Source organism: Haliotis rubra, unplaced genomic scaffold (genome assembly GCF_003918875.1).
Source record: "Haliotis rubra isolate DU_JTF1 unplaced genomic scaffold, ASM391887v1 Scf1059, whole genome shotgun sequence".
NCBI classification, from domain to species: domain Eukaryota; kingdom Metazoa; phylum Mollusca; class Gastropoda; order Lepetellida; family Haliotidae; genus Haliotis; species Haliotis rubra.
Genome location: NW_025764958.1, coordinates 246510 through 269120, shown reverse-complemented (window position 1 = coordinate 269120; position 22611 = coordinate 246510). Strand labels below are relative to the sequence as shown.

The 22611-nt window shown below is 37.8% G+C and overlaps 1 long non-coding RNA gene across 1 annotated transcript; it reads right to left on the bottom strand.

The window, feature by feature from the left end:
* Window positions 1-1210: 1210 nt before the first annotated feature.
* LOC124277290 lies at window positions 1211-21432 on the bottom strand. Its single transcript, XR_006898789.1, has 4 exons — window positions 21355-21432; window positions 9715-9721; window positions 6518-6522; window positions 1211-1221 (listed from the first exon to the last, which is right to left on the bottom strand). It is a non-coding gene; the product is annotated as an uncharacterized LOC124277290 (long non-coding RNA).
* Between the last annotated feature and the right edge of the window lie 1179 nt (window positions 21433-22611).

Below are 22611 nucleotides of genomic sequence, written 5' to 3'. Positions count from 1 at the left end.
AAACAGTACAAACACGAAGGTCTTCTCAAATGAGTAAGTAATGGCATATTAATGTTTTCTTATATTTGTTCATAATATATTTATACAAGTTTATTTTAAGTAAGGTTTTGGACAGATCTGAATATGTCATCAAAGTGATAGCACATGATTTATTCATATGTTGGAAGAACAACATCAGCAATTAGAGAGAAAACTGTTCATCAATATGTTCAACAACTGAAAACAGTGGTCAGGTTTTAATAGTCGGAAGGTATTAGGTCTTCTTATCTATGACATTATCAGTTCTAGTAATGGGTAAGTTAAATTTAAACTCTAAATGATCGTAAAGGTACATAACAGCGACAAAACCGTTTCCAGTCAGCCCGGGACAAATGTAACATAAATTGTCAGCGATGACACCAGGTGTTCGCTAAAACAGACAGACATACAGACGTTTTATTTCAGTAATGTAAGAAATTGGCCCATAATACAAACAAAATGCAAATATAAATAAAACATACATGCTGGATGTAGGAAAATAATTGAAATACAAGGTCAATTAATTGTGAAGGTGGGTTTCTCAGGTTTAATACAGCGGAGAAGAATGTACTAAATGTTTCTATATGATTTCTGTTCGCTAAAAGTGTAAGCAGTACATGTACTCTCATCAGAATGTGTTTGAAATCATGAAAATTTGTACATTTCATCAGTTAATAGTTCTTTCGTAGTTGACAGCTACATTATCAGGATCCAGAGTTGTTTGGCAAATCGAAACAGTGTATTTCTATTTTGGTGGATGAATGATCTGTGCACCGGCATGCTTGTAAGACAGGGCTGGTTTGGGCTGACGTGTAGTCTTGTAAGACATTTCTTTTTTATGTCACTATGTTGGCACCATGGACTTCAGCGACATGTGAGCATGTGATAGGATAATGGAAAGGCAATGATTTGATGGCGTACATGCACTGTTATCCACGTATATTTTGGTCACTTTATTTATGTCAGTTAATTTCCGTTTTAATAAGAAACGACTGCATCATTTTGAGTTATGGAAGGATGTAAGCCATTGTCTTCATTGCGTAAATCAGGGTAGAGCGGTGTCGGGTATTACCGAACAAGCGGCTATTACCGAACAAAATTCCATTTTCGCATTGTTTTCTCAAGTTGCCGATCGCGACAGCAACTTTTATACGCATGATATGAAAGGGAAACTTCCTCTTCCGCAAGAACGATCGTCTGCTCCTTAACTCATTAAGGCCGAGAGACGCATATATGGGGCAAATTAATCAGCTCCTCACAGCGAGTGACGTGTTTATGGGGCAGGTAATTAGCAGTTTCTTACAGCGAGAGCCACATACAGTCGTCAACAGAAAGCACTTCTTATTCAGCGAGAGACGCACATGTGTGTTGTACTGTACCTATTATTTCAACCAATTTAGCAGTACTGAGCAAATGTTAGCTTTTCTTACGAGAGATCCCTACTTTAGTATCAATCAGAAGAAGTATTTAAAGTGTTTTGATAACAATTGCTAATCATTATCATAGGCTTGTACAGCGTTTAGCAAATGAACGCATGTCGGCGAGAAAGGGGATTATGATGTTTTTACAGAGGTAAGTGCCTGGTACTCTTCCTTGGGAATGGATACTAAAATACTTCGTACGCACCTTGATTGAATTAGATGTAATGGTTTAGCGGTTACTAAAAATTATATTTCCTTCAACTACCTAATAAATAGGAAACAATATACGAAATTTCAAGGACATACAAAGAATTCAAACACAATAGAATAGTTTGAATTTACTTTTTAGGCATCATTACGTTGTCATGTTTCATATACTGAAACATAATGTATAAATACAAGTAATTATACATCCAAGCTCGAATAGATTAAATATAATTGAACTTACTAATTTGAAGTTTACTGAATTGTAACTAGTTGTTTTCCATAATCTAAAGTTCGTAATGTTACCTAAGCGAATATAAAGTGATAAGTCGCGCCTTTGCATCGAATACATATATACATGTCAGTGTTATTACAACAATGAAATGTTTTACTACGTTTGTTACAAAAGACAGTAAGTTGGTAATTCAAAACATTGTCACACATGGACAGAAGTAATATCATAAGTTATTACATGTACTTCGGGCAATATACTTCAAAAGACACAGAGAAGAAAATTGACGAAAATACAAGCAACAGAAGTTACATTCTTAAACGTGGTGCGTATTTCGGCGATGAGATGGCTAAGCCAACAAGTCTTGGTCAAAACAGGGATACCCGATTCTAAATATAGCACCATGTCTATTTCAGTATATTACGCAGTTCCAAACCATAAAGTACGGCTTTGTCAGCCATGTACGGACTGTACAGTCCGATCAACACCAAACCTTCACTGTGTAGCCCTGTCGTCCTTTACCGAACAAGCGTCATTGGCCTCAGCAATTTTCGCTGTGCCTATGGCGTCGCTTATTTGCTGATAATATAACAAACGGTAATAATTCATCCGTGTGGTTTATGAACCGTCAAAACAAACACAAAACACGATAATTATGCGTGTCTCCATTCACTATTCGTAGGTGTTAGAATTTAACTGGTCCTGTGTATATAAATAAATATTAATTTTGGAAACGTGCCCTGCTGAAAAACACGATGATTGTTTCATCAAGGAATGGGTTTTATTGGCCAATCTGTCGCGTTCTCCCAAGCCAAATATTAATAAATGAGATAACTCCAAACATTAGTCCGGGGAACAACTTACTTTTACATCAGGAACGTGTTTGTTGAGTCATGTTGATAAACGTTTGAAATATTCGACCGTGACCTTATAGGAATGTCAAGGGCAGCTAATTTTCACGACTGAGTTGAAAGTGGTTTCCCTTACACTGTGCTCCAATACTGACTGACGGGCACCGAGGACGTCATTTGCTTTCATTTATATCTGTTCCAGTCATTATGATCGACCGACACTTCAAGTGTCATCTAAATGGTGTTTAAGACTCGAATGGTTTAAACGTCAGCATTGTTTAATTATTTTCACCCTTGTCCCTGTTGAAATACGTAATTCCATTATTTTTCGTGGCCAATTAATTTTGTCTTCCATGAAATACGTCCACATATCATCAAAAAACAAACACATTAATCATGTATTAAAGTAAGGCTTCCAGTATTTTTTCTGCATCCTCATCTTCCGTATGCCCCATATTTTGTATTCAGACGTGAAATAATAGAAAGTGTCACGGACACTGTGGGAATTAATGCCCTGATGTGATCAAGTCTCTTTGCACACAAACAGTTCAGTTTTCTCCATAATATACATTTACTGAAATAATGTTTCAATAAGAAAGCGACCAGACATATATCAAATCAATAAAATAAAGATTATTACATAAAGATAAGTGATCTATATTTGAAAAACCTGATATATAGAAACACACCGGAACACATTTGTAATGCGAATGTACAGACACTGTTCAGGAATACCTGTTTGATTCCTGGCAGTTATATGATTTACAAGTAAATATAAGAACTGCATTTTGAACACAACATCAATCAAGTGATACTGTTAATAATTAATACAGCACTCTTTTTCATGGACTTTCCGTTTGAGCGTTTTTTCTAGTGAATATTTTAATAGTTAATATTTACTTTTAAATTGCTATATTTTGAAAAAAAATGAAGGAATATTTCATCTGTGTTTAGGCCTACTGTCTATCAAATTACTGAATTGACATCGTTAAATTACACGTAAGTGGAATCACATGTGTTTTCATGGTTAACATGTTACCTGGCTAAACGGACCAATATTTCTTTAAGGAGACTCGGTGTGGTGTGATTTATAGTTTGTGGTTCTTTCATATTGCTCTTTCACATATGTTTCACGTTTCAGTAAAGTGTATTGATCAATGCCTATCAATAATTCTTAATCAGGTTAAGATCAGTACTCAACGGATTTTTGTATTTGTAAATAACTGGTGATAGTTTACCCCAAAGGTCGTGCATTATTGTCTACTGGTTATTCCCACCAACCTTTAACTTTCATAAAAACTCTTGATCTTTCTTTAGATAGGCTAATATTGTCCACAATCACCAGTAGCTAAAGTGACGACTTAAAGCCTACTGGGGGATGTGCAGGAAGCTGAGGTACCGTAAGTTCCCATGATCCCCAATGAGGTGGCCTAGCTTGGGTTGCTGGTGGCTATAACCAGTGTCTTTGAAAGTTGTAGATGGAATTGTCACGTGGTGAATCGTTCATGACAACTTTGTACCACAGAGAATAAGAAAATCCCTCCGCCATACGCACATATGAAAGAGTTGTTAATTGGTATATAACTGCTCAGCACACCTGATAAATAACTTTTAACCACATGAAGTGTTTTTGACATCCTGATATGCGTAAATTGCAAAGTATAACTTCATATGATGCATTCGTTCATGGCAGTATTTGAATGTGACTTGTTTTACCTGCATGGTTACCGGAGAAAGTTATCATGATTATCTGGATGTTGAGATACCATGTCAAACAATAACATATCTGGCCTTGTTAGCAACGTCACGTATTCTCTAATATAATATATGAGTTATGGTTACACTATTACACAATACCGTTATAGGGCGTGGAACTGGTATATCAATATATTGAGTGAGGACACTTTTAAATATTAAGATAAGAACACACCACTATAAACAGTACGCCGTCTTGTTGTTTTTCATTCTTTGTAAAATTTCACTATAGTGACGTTTATTCCTTATTCGGAACAAACATTTCCTGAAATTGTAATTAATCTACATGAATTCCTTTTATCCATAATGTCGAGTGAAAAAAACAACTCGCGCACGTTTCAAAAATTGGTTGGTTGGATTGATGTTCAACGCTGCACTCAACAATATTCCAGCTATATTTTGGAACGGACTAAATTATACAAATTTCAGTAATAGGCTGGACATCAGAGTATATAATATGTACGAAATGACCGCACCATAAACACACGTCATAGAGGTCGTCAGCCGGCGCCGTTGTTCGGAATAGCCCGACACGAGTGTTCGGAAATGCCCGATGTCATTGTTCGGAAATGCCCGACGAGAGTGTTCGGAATAGCCCGACGTCATTCTTCGGAATAGCCCGACGTGACTGTTCGGCAGAGCCGACAAGAGTGCAAAATCTGAAAGTGCAAAATACTGGACGGGAGAAAACTTCATCGTTGTCACAGATTCATTATCTTGCCTTCAAGCACTTCAAATGATATAAAAGAAGTAAGTATAGCAATAAAGATAGTGTTTAAAACATTCACCTTGCTGCAACAGTGGTGAAGGCCACAAAATAGGCCTAGGATGAAAAATGATCTTCACACAACTGTGGTCTTCTAGCAACGTGATTTTCAAGGCGATATTAAAACTTTCTCTTACTCCCAAGACCATACATATCATGTTATTTCTGTATAAAAAAGATGACGGACTTGTCATTTTTATAACTTGACTAGTAGTTTACACATGGCCTGTACTATATTACATATCAAACCTATTCGCAATATCGTTGTCACATCGGCAATATTTCAGCCATATCGTGACTAAAACTAGTTCTAAATTTGTAATACATACAGATAATATATAAAACCCTGTCAAAGAAGGACAGTAAAACCACTAGATTATCACAGATTGAGTTAAAACTAGCTAGCATATATCTTTAAAAGTAGAAAATTATTTCTGGACAATACAATGTAAAATTGGGCTATAGATCGCCAACAACTGAAGGTAGATCACCATACTAGGGACCATGGGGAAAATACCAACTACCAAAATATTTTGATTATGAACTTCAAATTTGAAAAACAAAATGGCCGCAAAAATAGCTGATTTTGTGCTGATTACATCATCATTGTTACCTTGACCATATTGAGACAGTGAGGAAACAAATAGTATTCAAAGTTATACCAATATACAACTACATATTTTTCATGAACAGTTTTAATCATTTCGGATGAAAACCATACGGATAATCAATGAAACTTTAACAAACAATTCTCAACACAATATATCAGCTGAAACATACCAACGTCATAACAAGAATGTTATTCACACTTGATTCTCATATACATAGGACTTTCAATTTCCCATGTTATGCTTAATAATTTGGTCAACACAACCATAAACAAGTTTCAATTCAACATCTCATAATATTCAAAGAATTATTGAATAAGCATCTTTGTGACTTACCACGCGCAGCAGTACAAGGAAGATTTGATCTCTTGCATTTGCAGCGCATTGTTTGACATGAGCACGTAATAAGTGCAAAATAGGCTTCAGAAATGGGATCCTAAGACATCAGCTGGGGTTGTTTACCTTTGTTTGCTCGTGTCCAACCCATCTCTGTGAATTTGGGAAGTGATGGAATAGCTTCCCAGGCTTTCCTCCAGATCATGATTTGCTAATGGACACGCTGGATGTGGTGGCATAGGGCATCACTTGTTGGTGGCATCAACTCAGGTTTAAAAATAATAAGAACAATCCACTTGTAACGCTGCTGAATCCACGCACAGGACATGCTCTAAGTGCACATGTCCGAGAGGAGATGAGAGAAGTTACACAGAGAAAGCAAGTCTGAACAGGAAGGTTTTGGGTTTGGGCCTAAACTGACAATGATTCAGAGTCTTTCGGGTACTGGGGCAGAGAGTTCCAGGCTTTAGTGGCTGAATATGCAAATGTTCTCTCCCGATAGCGGGATGTTTTTACCATGGGAACATGGACCAGGGTTTTGGTTTGGGAACGTAGAGTTCTTGCTGGTGTGTAGGCTTTAATCAGATCAGATATGTAGGGAGGAGCCTGACTGGACCGGAGACTGGAAGACAAGACAAAGGAGCTTGTAGCTGATACGCTGTTCCACAGGGCGCAAGTGAAGGCTGTGGAGAACAGGTGTGATATGCTCTGATTTCCTAGTCAGTGTAACAATCCTTGCTGCAGTATTTTGAACTCGTTGTAGTTTGTTAATATGCTGTTTAGTTGCCACAGACAGAAGGGAATTGCAGTGTAACAATCCTTGCTGCAGTATTTTGAACTCGTTGTAGTTTGTTAATATGCTGTTAAGTTGCCACAGACAGAAGGGAATTGCAACAGTCGAGCCGTGACAAGATTCGCGACAGGACCAGTGTGGCAGTAGAGTTCTTTGTCAGGCACTTGCAAACATTACCAATATTCCCGAGGACAAGAAAGCGGGTTTTGGTAAGATTATTGACATGAGATCCGAAAGATCTGAGTCGGGAGTGACCCCAAGATTCTTGACCCCAGACGAAAGAGGAACACGACTGTCTCCAAACTGGAATTCGCGGATTCCTGCCTCAGCCCTTCTATGCTGAGAACCAAGAGAAGACATTCATTCTTTGACTCGTTCAGCTTCAGCTTGTTCTGAAACACCCAAGCTTTTATATCCTCACAGCAGCCAGCTACCTCTGAAACTGCATCGTGAGCATCTGTAGCATTGGGAGAGAAAACCTTGTTCAGCTCTGTGTCGTCTGCATACTGCTGTCGGCAGACAGAGACATGTCTATTACTGATCCCAGGTCTGAATGGTTTGTCAAACAAAATCCTACGCACAGTGTTCACACTTTGAACATTATGAACACCTTATACCTTTCACACAAATTCGTCAGAGGATCTGGTCTTGTCTTGGTTCATGTTTTCAGCACCCAAATCATTTAGGAGATGATGATAGTTGAGAAAGACCTTCCAGGCTGATCTCTTGGTATGATCGCGGCCCGTAAGTGCATGAAATGGCAACAACGATGCAACAGAATGTACTGGCAGTTTCTCATAAACTTTACCCCACTGGAATGTACTTTCTTTTATGAGCAGTTCCTGTCAACATCCAGGTGTTGTCAGCTTTAAGAGATGGAAAGTGTGCCAAGAGAAACAGGCATGTTAGCTGAACTGACTTTTGACATGACATCTGGAATATCTAAAGTTTTGATGGTTATAATGTGTAAAAAAATCACATCAGGGGCTGGTCCATGCTGCTACTCGTGTCGCATAGTAGGTGTTTTTTCCATCCAAGATTTTATCCAGGATATCAATATTGTCTGCTGTGAAGAAAACATATCTGTTTGGTATGAGGTTTAGTGGTATCACAGAACCAGCGTGTGATTCATTGTTTTCAACGTTGACTCTGTCATGGATGTGTCAAGTCGCATGACCTGCTTGTAACTTGTCCTGCTTTGTGGAACAACTGAACAAGATCTTTGGATCTCGTTACTGGATGAAGTCAACATACAAATGTTTAAGGAACATGTAGACACTGTCCAGTATGCAATTGATGGCACTTTGTTCATCAACCCCAACACCAGTATGAGGTGGTGTATCTATCATAACGAATTTCAGAGTTCTACCATGCCAATGGTGGGTCTATGTTACATTCATGAGCATTTTTGGTTTTTGACGTATTTCTTTTAAAGGAACTAAGACAGGGTAAATAATATTTAGCCTCGGCAGCAATTAGGTCACATACACCAGAAAGTTTACAATTCAAGTCCTGATCAAATCGAGAAGCTTCCAGAATATCAGAGCTGGTGTTTAGTGCCATCACGTAATAGAGGAGGCTGGTGTTGTTCCAAGTTAACTTCTTGACAAAACATACATTTCTTCCAGTCAATAGGATTTGAACAGCAGGGTTTCACTTACATTTTGTAACTGAAAATGCAGTATATTATTCATTGTATTGTTCTTATTTGCCATTTATTGAAAGTAGATACACTATGAAAAAAATGTCAATGTAAAAGGCTTACAATAATTGCACCAGCAACTTGACATGTCTAAAGAAGGCAGCAATTAAAAGTAAAGGGGCCGTTCATTATTTTGAATTGTCAAATTACCACCTTTTTAAAAAAACTTTAAAAACAAATGCAACTGTGCTCAGTAATGTTTCATAATGTGTTGCTAACTATCTGAACTATGCAAACGACTAAAGCGTTCAGTTAACAACTTTTTCCTAATAATTTATGACAATTTTGATAAAATACGTTTAAAAAATAATTTTATAATATATATATATATATATTTAAATGAAAGTCAGTTCTATATTTTGTGGTTACAACGATAATAACAGTTTAATTGTCCAGTGGTCATTTATGTTTCATCATATACCAATCTAACAATCAGTTTGTTTGTCCACTGAAAAGGTGATTTGGCGGCCAGTTTGTTTTTCAATTTTGAGGTTCATAAACAATTTTTTCACTTGGTATCCTGTTTTTTTCGTGATCAGCACCCTTCAAATGTCAAACAGAATCAGGTTTAAACAAATTAGAAAAAAAGATATACAGTCACAGGTGATGATATACTATGCACACATACCACTGCTTGAGGTGACTATGGCGGCCATTTTGTTTTTAAATTTTAAAAGGCTCAAAAACATTTTCAGCTTGGAATCCTATTTATCCATAATCAGCATTCTTTAAATGTCATATAAGGTCAAGTTTCCAAAATTTAAAAATTAGAGATACAGTTATAGGCGAAAATACTGTGCACACCTACCACTATTTTAGGCGATTTTGGCGGCCATTTTGTTTTTCAATTTTGAGGGTCAAAAACACTTTTTTTCAGCTTGGTATCCTATTTTTTCGTGATCAGCACCCTTTAAATAGGTAAAATAGCCTGGATACCAAATCCTATTAAAAATTCCTCAACATCTTTTATTTGAGCCTTTTTCCAGAATCGGGCCTAGTCTATTATGAGTGAGTGAATATTGTTTTACGTTGGTACTTCCAATGTTCGAACAATACCACTGCAAGGTGAACAATGTCGGGAATCGAATCCGTGACAAGCACTTCTCTACCCCAACGCCCCAAGAGTTGATTCTTACAGTTGTCAAACAGTGTAAACCTTTTCCTGTGAATCCACCTCACGCAAATTAACTACTACCCATTTGTGGAAGCTTGCACTTGGGTCAGTATCAGTCATAGGGTCTTGCAAGATCCCATTTCCCATTGAAAGATAGATTGGCTTTAAGACCACTTTACAGAAAGGTAAGATTGAATGCATAGCAATTAAACTTGCTATTATGCAAACAACATATTTATGTGAAATATCATGCTACATTCCCAAACTTAATTCAAACCATACGATCATGATCATTGTCATGTGGCATATTTACAAATATTCTCGCGTGTCTCCAAGATGGGCTGCCTGTGGGGTGACATCAACAGCTTCATCAACATTTAACTCGTGCTAACAACGACAATAATATCCCATTTATGTGGCATCGGAAAATTGTGTTATCGCAGATGCATCAGTAAATATGTCTTCATGTAGGCAGGATGTGAAATGAATCTGATTTTCGGATAAGATTGCACTGGGTAAGTTTTCAAACATTTTAACGATAAGCCTTAGTCCCAAACTGATCAATATGTACTCTTTGGATTCTCATAATGTTTTCAACATTTGATATCACGGCCTACACAAGCTCTGAAACCTTTCACTAATTAGCTAGAGCCGTTCCTTACACTTAATGTGTGTGTGTTTGCAACACGTCTTCTGCTTTATTTTCTGTGATATCAAATATGACGGACAACCAGACAGACCTCTATTTTCGACGCATACATCAACACCATGTGACGAATGTAGAACGACAGAGAAGCGTAGTAAATGTTAAACAGAATGTACCGATTGATTCCTGACATATACTAGTATAAACAGTCAAAGGTTTCTCTATACACGTTTCAGTTGAGAAAAATAAAATCTAAACTTTGCTAACAAGTAAATTGATGCCTTAAATTAAGTAACATCTCCAAGCAAAAATATCAGTTTCCCGATGTCCTAGGATATTTCAAAGTACAGGAGACATAAACAGGTTCATTTTCCTTTACGAATACCATTGCATGACATTGTGAAATGCACAAACTGAACGAAAACAGAAGGAATCAAATCTGACTCAGCCAGCTGTGATCCAAATACGGAAATGGAGTTTGTGTGATCACTGCTGGAATTGAAGGTGACCTGCGTAAATTAAAACAAGAAGAAAAACTATTTACAAACTGGTCCAAAGTACATCAACAATAGTCGGAGGGAGCTAACCGATCAGCCGTTATGCAATTCCTCCGGGGTTGATCTAGCATCTGATCGCTTGAATAGTTCACAATGAGAATAACAGTCCACGTTGTCCAACATTTGTAGCATGTTTGTGTTGAACATAGTCTCCATGCCCATAATACTAGAGAATATAGTTCTACATATTGATTCGAATCGTCTGGCCAAACCAGAAATAGGCTCTGCTGAATCAGACAAAGACCGAATGTTCCTGCATCCGAAACTTGCAAACAAGTGAATTGCTACTTAAATGTAAGAAACGTTTTGAGACAAAAGTCAGTTTTCCAAAATGTGCCAAAATATATCAGATTTCAAGAAATACCAACAAGATCCTTTTTTTTTTGGGAACATAATACATCCTTGGCCAGGTTGTTCAATTTTAGAAACGCATGGCCGAACAAACACACCCGCAAAACATATAATCACAGGTGACTTGTCCATTGTTGACAATAGCGACCTTCGTCAACTATTGAAATTTAGACCTAAAAATCATGAACAGCATCCTACCAATTGGAATTACAACATTAAAATCATTATGGATACTGTCGAGGCATATGCCTAAAAATGGGCCAAAGGAGAAGGCGATCCTGTCGAATGTCTTTCAGAGCGGGTTGAATCAGTGCGGGATATTGTCATTGGTAAAATGCACAAACTGAAAAAGGGAAACAGAATTGGAATAAACCGGTCTGTCCCATAGCTGGAATATTACTGAGTGCAATACAACAACAACCAATCTCAGCCAGGTGCCATCCAAAGTCTGGATGCCCTGCATATAAAGTTATAGTTGTTCCCACCGACTGCCTCAAATAGCATAATCATTATATGTAAACATCATTACATAAATTGTTTCACAAAGATCTTGGTATGCGTGATATACGAAATGATAACTTATATAAGGAAACTATGTTAACTGATGAAGAAACCTGCTTTAGCAATATTCCAGAAATATCACGGCAGCGGACACCAGAAATGGGCTTCACACATTGTACCCATGTGGAGAATCGAATCCGGGTCTTCAGTGTGACGAGCGAACGCTCTAATCACTAGGCTACCCCACCGCCCCTTACTTTCAAGGAAGGACTTTCTCGATATTCACAGAAGGTATTTGAGACAAGCGGAATAATTACTATGTGAATTCTGAAAACTGCCGAATTCCGTTATGTCAAAACATTTCTCAACTTTGCATACCTCTTTCCACCATGACAAACTTATAAGAAAACGTTATTATATGATCTACGGGGCATTTGTGAATAAAAGAGGTGAACACAGATATACCTTCATATTTATCTTCAGAGGTTCAGAACAATTTGTCTACACTGAATGTCATTTGAAGCTTACCTAGAAAACGTTATGTGAAATGTTGGACTTTCTCATTTATAACATTATTGTAATATTTGGAGCAAATACATGTACTTTTTGACAAGAAGTCGGCAATCCCCATGGCGACAATTGTACTCCCCCATTTGTGAATCTGTTTCTTTATGTATATCGATCAAAATTTCTGGTCGGGGTGGCAACATTTAAAGAAGGTAATTGGGCAAACACGATTAACTGAAGCTTCAGGTATATCGATGCATTGATATCGATCAATAGCCATCAAAAGTCATTTGCCTTCCACTGATTTACCGATCTGTACTTGAAAATAAGCATGTATGAAAAAATTAAAAAGTGACAAAAAACACCTCCACAAGGTTTAATGACAAAACGGGCGATTTCAACATTTCAATTGTCAACTTTCCTCTCATGTCGAGCAATATTCCAACAGCTCCAGCCTTTGGTGTTTACATTGCACAACTTTTGAGGTACAATTAGGCATGCTGTTTTTACCAAGAATTCGCAGAGCTTCATACAACTCTTGCTTGCTCAGGAGCTGTTCGATTAAGGTTACAACATTCATGATCTCCTTACATCTTTCCAAAGGTTTGATGGTAGACAATTTGATTCACCAGTGACAAATATTATGTCTGATGTAATTCCCTATTTGGATTCGTACCAAACGTTCCCGAATTATTTCAGGTGAACAAATGACTAGACTTTGCATATGTATTTGACAGGTGTCAATGGTGGTGCAGGATACGGTTACCTTTTTCACTATTTGATAGTGATCGACACACATGTTCTGTCGTCGTATCGCGTGGTTTCAATTATCGGATGGTCTGGTCTATACTCGAGTGTTTACAAACAACATCGTAAAGCTGTAATGCTTCTGAAAAGAATATATATACATATATACATGTACTCATGACATAGTCACAATTGTACATGCGACTCTGCGTTTAGCAGAGACTTCTTATGGATGTGGAAAGGGTTTTGTTGCTTTTTTATTAAAGGACGAATCCTGGACGGAGGTGATAGTGGACGTGCGAGCTTTTAAGTTTGATAGAAGTAGATCTGTGCAAGAAGTAGGACAGCAGAAACTCTGGTGGATGTTTTGGTGTCCAATCCAACTCAAAGTGGATATGGTTGAGACATGTTCTCTGCCTCCTCACTAGTCCAAAGGTGGCATAGCCAAGGTCCCTGGACTATATGCTTAACTATAGAAGTAATACATATACAAAAGTAATACATTAGGAGTGGAGGAGTTACACGGCTATATCTTGGTGGTTGACAATAAATTTACAATGCAATGGGGACGAGAGAGTGAGTTCACATTTTAGTAATAGGATAACAAAGTACTCATTTCGAATACATACACTGTTCAATAGAAACGAGACGCACACGCAAACTCAGAAAACATTACACTGTTCAATCAGATATGTTTGTTTTTATTATTGCATTAACACAGAGAAGAATCTTAACTCGGTTCAGCAGGCATAATGGCAATACCAATTTTTCTGTCGCAAGACGCGTATGTCCACGAGTGAGTGAGTTAAAACTTAACGTCACCTCGGCAATATTTCAGTCATAGAGTGACGAGAAATGTTGGGCATACACAATAAACACAAGTAGGTAAATAACCAGCCATCGACGGACTAAAATAACTGGAGTATCACAGATGTGGATATAAAACTAGCATGGAAAACTAAAACATTTTAATTAAAGCAGACAATACAATATAAAACACGGGCTATAAGATCGCCAACAACTGAAGGTAGATCACCATACTAGGAACCATGGGGACTTACATTACTTTTGCTACCTGCATAGACCCTAGTTGGATTTACACCATCCTTTCAGCCGCTGGCGAATGTAGGATGATTTAGCCGAAATTTATAATAACAAATGTACTATGATTAAAAAGTATGGTTGAGCGAAATTGACTTGGAAAGTTTTTGGGACTTATGCATTCTCTCAGGAGGACAATAATTTTACGCTACTTCAACCCCCTTTGAGGATACAGCCACAAACAATCTAAGTTCATAATCAGAACTACCAATTATATATTTTTCTTTATTTACAAAACATATATCAAAATTCATTTAACAAATCTATCTCTTTAAAAAATCAATGATTATACGATAATTAACATTATTAAAAAGGTCCCTTACTGTTTTGATATTGAAATATTTATCCCTTATGATGGAGAATTCAAGACAGTCAAGCAGGACATGCTTGGCCGTTTTTCTATCATCACAAGGGATACAAAACGGAGGATCCTCACCTTTCAATAGGTATGCATGAGTATATCTTGTGTGGCCAATATGACATTGTCGTATAATGACCTCTTCAAATCTGGACTGACAACCCAAGTAAGTGTAACCGATATAGGGTTTTATTTTATGTCGTATGTCCACGAGGGGGCGTGCCTTCTACTGCTTTTTTACTAAAACTGAATACATCTACAGATTTTGTCTTGTTGAATTGTTCTCTATTCTTCCTGCAACACGTTGGACAGTTACGTGTAGGAGTGAGTAAAGTCAAATCGATATTATTTCAGCAATATTGTAACCCTCAATAAGTCAGTTTTAACTTTGACAATTTCAATTTTGAAATTGTAATCTCAATTTTCCCTAGTTTATAGGTCTTGGTGACAGTGTAGAGCAGTAGGAAGTACTAAGGGAGATAATTCCTGTGGGATTGGTGACTTCTAGGGGAGATAACTGGGGGGAGGTTAAGCAAGGAGACAGGTGGGAAGGCGAAAACGCACATGGCCTGTTTTTCGGTGGCGAGCATCGTCTTTGGAGCAAAACTGATGCAATTAGACCGAAACCAAACTGATTCTGCCACGAAATTTGTAAGTACCCTTTATATGAGTCATGCACTGTCATCATTTCCGGAGAATTGTTGTCGAATTTGCTGTATTAGTTGTCGTAACTTTGAAATGTAAACAAATGTGTCGACAGCGTAATTTTCACTTATAAACTAACGTGTCAAAAGCAAAGTTATTCTTTCATAATTTGTATTTGAGCCTAAACAAGTATTCATGATGTACCTTCATGCAACATTTGGTAAATCAGGTTCTGTATGGTTTCAGCGTGAACCCGCTGAATGACTTATACTGTTCAAGTAATGAAACGCATCACGACGGAAATAAACTGCGGTGTAACAAGAAACAAGAAGCGTTTGTTGAGACTGTAACCTAACAAATATTGTGACTAAAATAACATATACTTATACATATAAATATATTTCGTAACATCTGTCATGAAAGTATAGTATTACAACTAAGTTTTCAGAAATTTAAAACTAGGATGTAAGCATTAAAACATTTACTACTATATATACAGGATATACAATATAAAAACCGGGCTATATGCTACCAGCAACTGAAGGAAGATCACCCTACTAGGGACCATTGGAACATACAGTACGTTTGCTACCTGAATGGACCCTAGGTGGATTTACCTCATCCCTTCAGCCACTGGTGATAGTGAGTGAGTTTAGCCAACAATTGAAATGACAAATATATTACGTTTAAAGGTATGGTGTCTCGAAATACATCGAAATATGTGGAACTTACATACCCTCTTAAGAGCAAAATTATTTGGACAGTTGAGCATGTGTCTGTCGTGTATACATCGCAATAGACTTACAACTATTTCCAGTAAATCCGCAAGCAGCCCTAATGTGTTCGGATTCGGAGATCTGGGATGTCATGGCAGCCATTGACGTCTGAAGTGTGAAGGAAGTCAACAATGATACTGAACATGAGTGGCGAAGCGTTGTCGTTTTGAAAAGACTCCCACTGTCGGTTGACAATCTGAAGAAGGTGAAGTAGAAGATTTTGGTCCTTGATTACCCTTACAACCCACATCATATCTCCTTTTCGAGCGCAGTTCGGTGCCGAACTTCGGTTCATTTTTGGTACATCGGTACACACGTTGTCTTCTATCTCTATAGAGACAAAATCGAGATCAGTTTCTCAGAGTCCTTGTTTATATTGTGCTGCTCCATAGCATACATTGTCGCCTATGTACAGGGGAATACCCCACTCTTAAATCCAATTCGCACCTCTCGCAGACCACTTTTGATAGTTTGGTCCGAGACACACGTTGTGCAAAGACTTGATCTGGTGCAGTCATGACTCCTGGTCCAACAGTTTTTCGGACATGTGTCCCGGAGTACAACTGAATAAAATAACAAAACATTCGCTAAATGTAAACTATACATTGCATGGAGATTTACGTATGCATTATATATATTAAAATGTGGCAAACAAAGGCATCGCAGATGAACTGGTAATGAAACTCGTCTTCAATAGACCCCGTTTTTCAATGTGCACAAAGTTTAAGCCCTATGAGAAGATCCAATATTTACCAAAAGTAGGAAATCCATTTTATCAAAACGCATGTTGGTATATATTATTTGGATTGGGATTTTCCAATCAATGGTAAAAGCGTGATTAATGCCATATTCTTACCATCAAGTGCCATGCAAACATATCCAGTCATGAACAGGTTCCACCTATACAGTTTATTGATATTTTTTTGCTTTCCGTGCTGATCATCCAATCGAATACACGATGTCACCTGACATTTACACCTGAGTGGACACACGGGGAATCGTTAAAGCTTATAAATGGAACAGAGACTGATAATTGCTAGCTTCTAACCTATTTACAACTGTTTGTACACGGTTCGTGTAAATGTCTCCGTACAATACAGCTTAGTTAGTCAGTGTGGTTTACTGGACCTACACAGCTATGCTGCTTCTGTTACTGGTTTCAGGGTTTGGTCACGCATTGTCTCTTGGTGAGTTTAACCTTAACGTTGTTAAATTAGAGCTGGTATTTTTTGTACCTTATGCTTTTTTAGTAATTCATCATTGACTCTATTTTAGACATCTAATCCAAAATCAAGAAGCAAGTTCACTGCAATAAATTAGCTTATTTTTTCGTATTGCCTATGTTTGTGAATGTGGATGAAATGCCATGATAATATATTTATTGATTATATTTTGTGTAAGTTAAAAAAAACATACTTTTCACGTAAAACTAACTTTAAATGTAGTCTGCTAAAAGATAACACACTGATATTCTTTAGAGTTTCAGTGACAACAATGACGTTACGCAGAACACACAATGTCATTTTCAGAGGGCCAATGTGTCAAGGGCTCTTTGTTGCGCTGTCAGGTGGTGGGGTAGTCTAGTGGTTAAAGCTTTCGCTCGTCACGTCCGGGTTCGATTCCTCACATGTGTTCAATGTGTGAAGCCCATTTCTGGTGTCCCCCGTCGTTATATTTCTGGAATATTGCTAAAGGCGAAGTAAAACTAACCTCACGCACTCATTCACTCTCTTTCTTACTTGTATATGTCGTCACTGGTAGTCAAACATAACACTGACTTACATTTGAAGGTCACATGCAACGTAAAACACAACTTTGCAGATTCTGATACCTGTCCGTATGGACTTACCGAAACAAATCATCAAAATTGCAAATTCAACTTATAAAGTTTGAAAAAAAACGCGCGAAAACGATTCACTAATTTTCTCCCAGCGCTTAGGGGAATTTAAGTGGTTTCAACAGCTGGGCTGCGCTGCGCCCATAGCACATGCGCAGTGAAATAGGTTCACACAGCTTGGAAGCGGGTCGCCCGGTGAATACTCGGTGAAGGCTCGGTGAGCTATTTTTCTAATGTTTCGTTGATATTTCACAGGCGCGAGCTTTTTATATGTTATGACAGTAGATTACCGATTTAAACTGTTTATATAATTTCATTTGTCTATTTCACCACACGTTCTTCTTACCGAGTCACTTTCAACGTTCGATACTTCAAAGCAATGTCATTATTTAGCGTTGACAGAATTTCTAACTGTGATATAGATATGTCGTTGTCACAGACAAAACTCAATGTCTGTGTTATTGACACCTATGTGTCTGCCTGCCTGTCTGCTAATGACAATATTCAATACACAACTTCAATCACTGACCACATGCAATTTGAACTTAACACCTATCAGGCTATACACCATAAACAAAACGCATTGATTTATGGCCCAAGTTCGGTTTCTGTCACATTATGTAATTACACAGACAGGCAGGCGTGATACTTGTAAATACGACATGTTTTGATGTCTGTTGATTGCAAAATGTGATACACAAAAAATGAGCATGTATTTACAAAACCCAACATCTCTATATTTACACACACATTGAGCCGTGAGGGCATCTGCAAATGAACCAGCCGTTACACTTGAGTGCACACCCACCCAGTCTGACTGGGTTCGGTGTCCCGGCTGCTTCGTTTCTTGGGAAGTAAACCCAAGTACAAAATATTGCACTTTTGATTTGCAATTGTACGCTTATAATTTTGTTTTAATGTTTTTTCATAACCAGCAATGTATATTATATGTCATGAATAAGTAATAACTATGTTTTAATTATGTTTGATTTTTTGGTTGCATTTGACCTTGTCACAAATATGCTAAAGGTACCATATACATCGAAATATGCATTGTTACAATACACTGTGCTCTAAAAGAAAGCATAAATAACACAGACATAACGGTTCTTTCCGTCCAAACATTATAAATCCACATATTGAATGGAATTTGACTTGGGCACGAATGTTCAATGGGATTGACCATTCTGTCATTCTGCAAACAATACTGATTATACGTAAAGACTATTAGCCAAACAGGCCAAGTTGCAAACACCCTTAACGTGCGCATCACCGCCATCCTGGCGAGTTGTAATGAAACTGTCACCAACGATAGTGAAGGAAATGCCCGAAAAACAACCCTTACACCCTGGGGTGACGATGAGTTGCGAGGCATGTGACTATCAAGAGATCTGTTTGTTTTCAGACATGACAGCAAGACGTTTTCCCGGGTAGAATGTTGTTTAACGTTGTTTAACTAACATTAAATAGCACTGTAACTATATACGTGCTTAGCCTCTCGTCTGGTGTTCGTTATAAAAACCATCGCGAATTCAAGGATAGTGTAGTTCCAATGTTCAGCAATGAAGACAATAATGTCATGTGAGTTATTTCAACATTTTGTATTCTTCTAATGCGTTTCGACACAGATATCGTAATGAGGGCATTGTGCACCATTCTGTCACCAGAAGCATGGAAGACATACACGGTCATAACTACTGCAGGTGGGTAACAGTGAACCAAACGGTCGGGCGAAACAAACAAGCAAACAAAACAAAACATATCCATATATTGTAAAACTAAGTAACCGAAATTTTTAAGTATTTCGAGGGCACACAATGGGAATCACATTTCTTCATGTCAGTTAAATGGAATAAGCTGAGAACTGAAAATATTCACACATCAACTCTTTTGAAACGAAATTTCCCTCAGACCTCAAGATGTGTGAATGTCACAAAAGTTTATATGGCGTTATTGAGATGAATGATGTGTATTGACAGACGCTACCTCTTTCAGAGAATAGCCATATCCCTTGTGACACTACGTCTTCGCCATCTACAGCAATGATTTTCACAGTTCACGACATGAATGGGACTGAAAATCTTTACTTGGACAGCATCTACAAACTCCATCAGGAGAAATACCTCAACCTCCTTGTGATGTGTTCTTCTAAATGTATCATTGAACTCCTCCATCAGGTACAACTTGTCTCAAAGATTAAGCGTAATCCTTAATACGATCAATACAATTGAGATAAGCGGAATTAATACCATGTAGATTTTCAAAAGCTCACAGGATTTACTTGAATCTTTACAATTTTAGAAATTTTCAGTTCTGTTCAAACATTTGATTTTCCAGCTTAATATACGATTATCTCGCATGGTAAACGTAAGGAAAAACGGAGATTTGCACATCGGGCATTTCTTTCATAAACTTTGGGAGGAGCAGAAATATACTTACATATCTGTCGTCAGGGGTTTAGGATAACTGTCAAACATGAAAGCCGATCTCATCTGACGTTTAATGAGAAAGAGAAAAACGTGAAATGCTGGACTTTCCCAATGATCTCCTCCGGATACAACATTTAGACAAGTCCCAAAGGACATCCAATGTGCTATCAGCCTTGTGAATGTGTTTCTGTATGCAATTTCTGCTTACAAAATTAAAGCAAGGTTATTTGCCCAATGCATTTAACTTTGGCTTCAGATATATCGATAGTGATATCGTTCAGTAACCATTTACTTCCTTTCCGCTGATTTACCCACCTGAACCTGAGGCCAGTGAGAACGTCTCATCTGTATCATATTTAGTTTTATGCATAAAGATTCATAGTTACAAGAACAAAACGAATCTCCACCAGGAAGATCTCAAACGTATAGTGTTCATTCCACAACTTGTAAGGTGAACGTATCACCCAGCACACGCACACACCTTATAATAAGTAAAATCAATCGATTTCAAAGGGCGTCATACGGCTCTTGTTCAAATTTGATGCATCGGCCGGTGGCAGAAAGACGAATTGATATTCATGTATGTATAAGATGAGTGTGCTTATCAGTTACTACTAAATCTTTGCCTAGGCCCATCTGGCGGAGACAGACATGAAGAAGGATGAGAAACGGTTGGTGTCCAGATGGCTGGTCATACCTACTTCAGGGGCTGTGAAGGACATCGCGACAACTCGTGAGACCATCAAGACAACTCAGTTGATCATTTTGGATGCCATCACCATCAACCATTTTTCTTGTCATGTGAGCGTATGTGGGATGAAGAGTTTGAATACATGCTATCGAGAGATAAAAAGAAAGACCTCGTGAATGGCTCCTCGGGTCTTATACAGAATGTTCGTGATTTAAGTGCAGAAAACGCCCAATTTAGGGGCCAGCTCTCGTGTCTGGAAGGAATACGAAGGAAAGCGTTTGCAACCATTAGAAAGAAACCTACACTCTTAATTTGTAATGATAATAGTAGTAGTTTATGATGATAATAATAATTATGATACATGTCATCGTATACCAGTTGCATAGATTGATGGTGAAGATGTTAAACACTGGATTGTCTCATTCAGACTCGATTATTTACAGATCGCTGTCATATAGCTGGAATACGGATGAGTGGGGCGTAAAATAGTATATAAGCCAACAAGAGTAATAGATTTAGGGATTAACCCTTGTCACGTTAATATGTCATAATATTATAAGGCAAATCAGTCTTTCGTGTGTTTGACTGAATGTTTGACTGTTCTTGTGCAAGCACCTGACACCTAACAACTCATATTGACCATAAGCTGCTCTAGCGTGAACTTGGTGGTGAATGTTGACTTCCTTCTTGCAGAATATGTCCAGTGGGGATTTATTCTCCTTTGTTGATCTTTATTGGGTGGGTGAAACCAAGGACAAACGGGAGTTACATGCTTTAGGCGCCTTAAGAAACAAGGAATGGTCGACGATTGAGGACACTTTATACCCTAAACATGGATTCCATAACAAATTACTAACTGTTGCAGTGTTGGAGGTAAGTAGAACTGAATTTGATTAATGTAAGATACGAATCGTAGTACAGTTTACAAGGTTCACGAGATATACTCAGTTCTAACTCAGGTCTGTTGTGCCATTTACCCCAGGTGCCAGGAACTGCATATACTAGTAGTCAAAATTGCGATACCAATGTTCAGTCGGTGTTAAAACTCCAAAATGTCTATCTGCCAACAGAGAAACTGCTGTGAATAGCAGGAGTGACATTAGGTCGCCAGCAACATGTTTTCCGAACTAACTCCGAATTTCACTATATATCAGTTATAAAATATCATTACAATCACATCTTTTACTCTGATACGATACCTATCATGGAAATATCACAACGCTTGAGTAAGAGGTCTTATGAGACGAAGTGGAATTCTCCTAACAATCAAGAACCCACCAATCAAACATTTTGATTTCGTTGTAAAAGTTCGCTGTGAGTTCCTGCAAAGAAATATCCAAACAGGATAAAATATTTATTTGAATTTGATCATTCTTTTGTTATTTGGCACTTTATTTTAACAATGTTTTCAGAGCCCACCGTTTGTGATCCGAAGAGTGATGAATGATACCGCCATCTACAGCGGAGTTTGCATAGATCTACTAAACGAGCTAGCACGAAGGCTCAATTTCAGGTACTAGTGCTCTTGTTATAGCCGACCAACAGATTTGAAGACTTGAGTCAAAACATTAGCGAAGACTTCACTTGTGTATCACTGTTTTTCCTTGTACAGAATACAGCTATCATAGTTTCTTGAAAGTCAAAAGTATTAGCGCTAAGCACCAG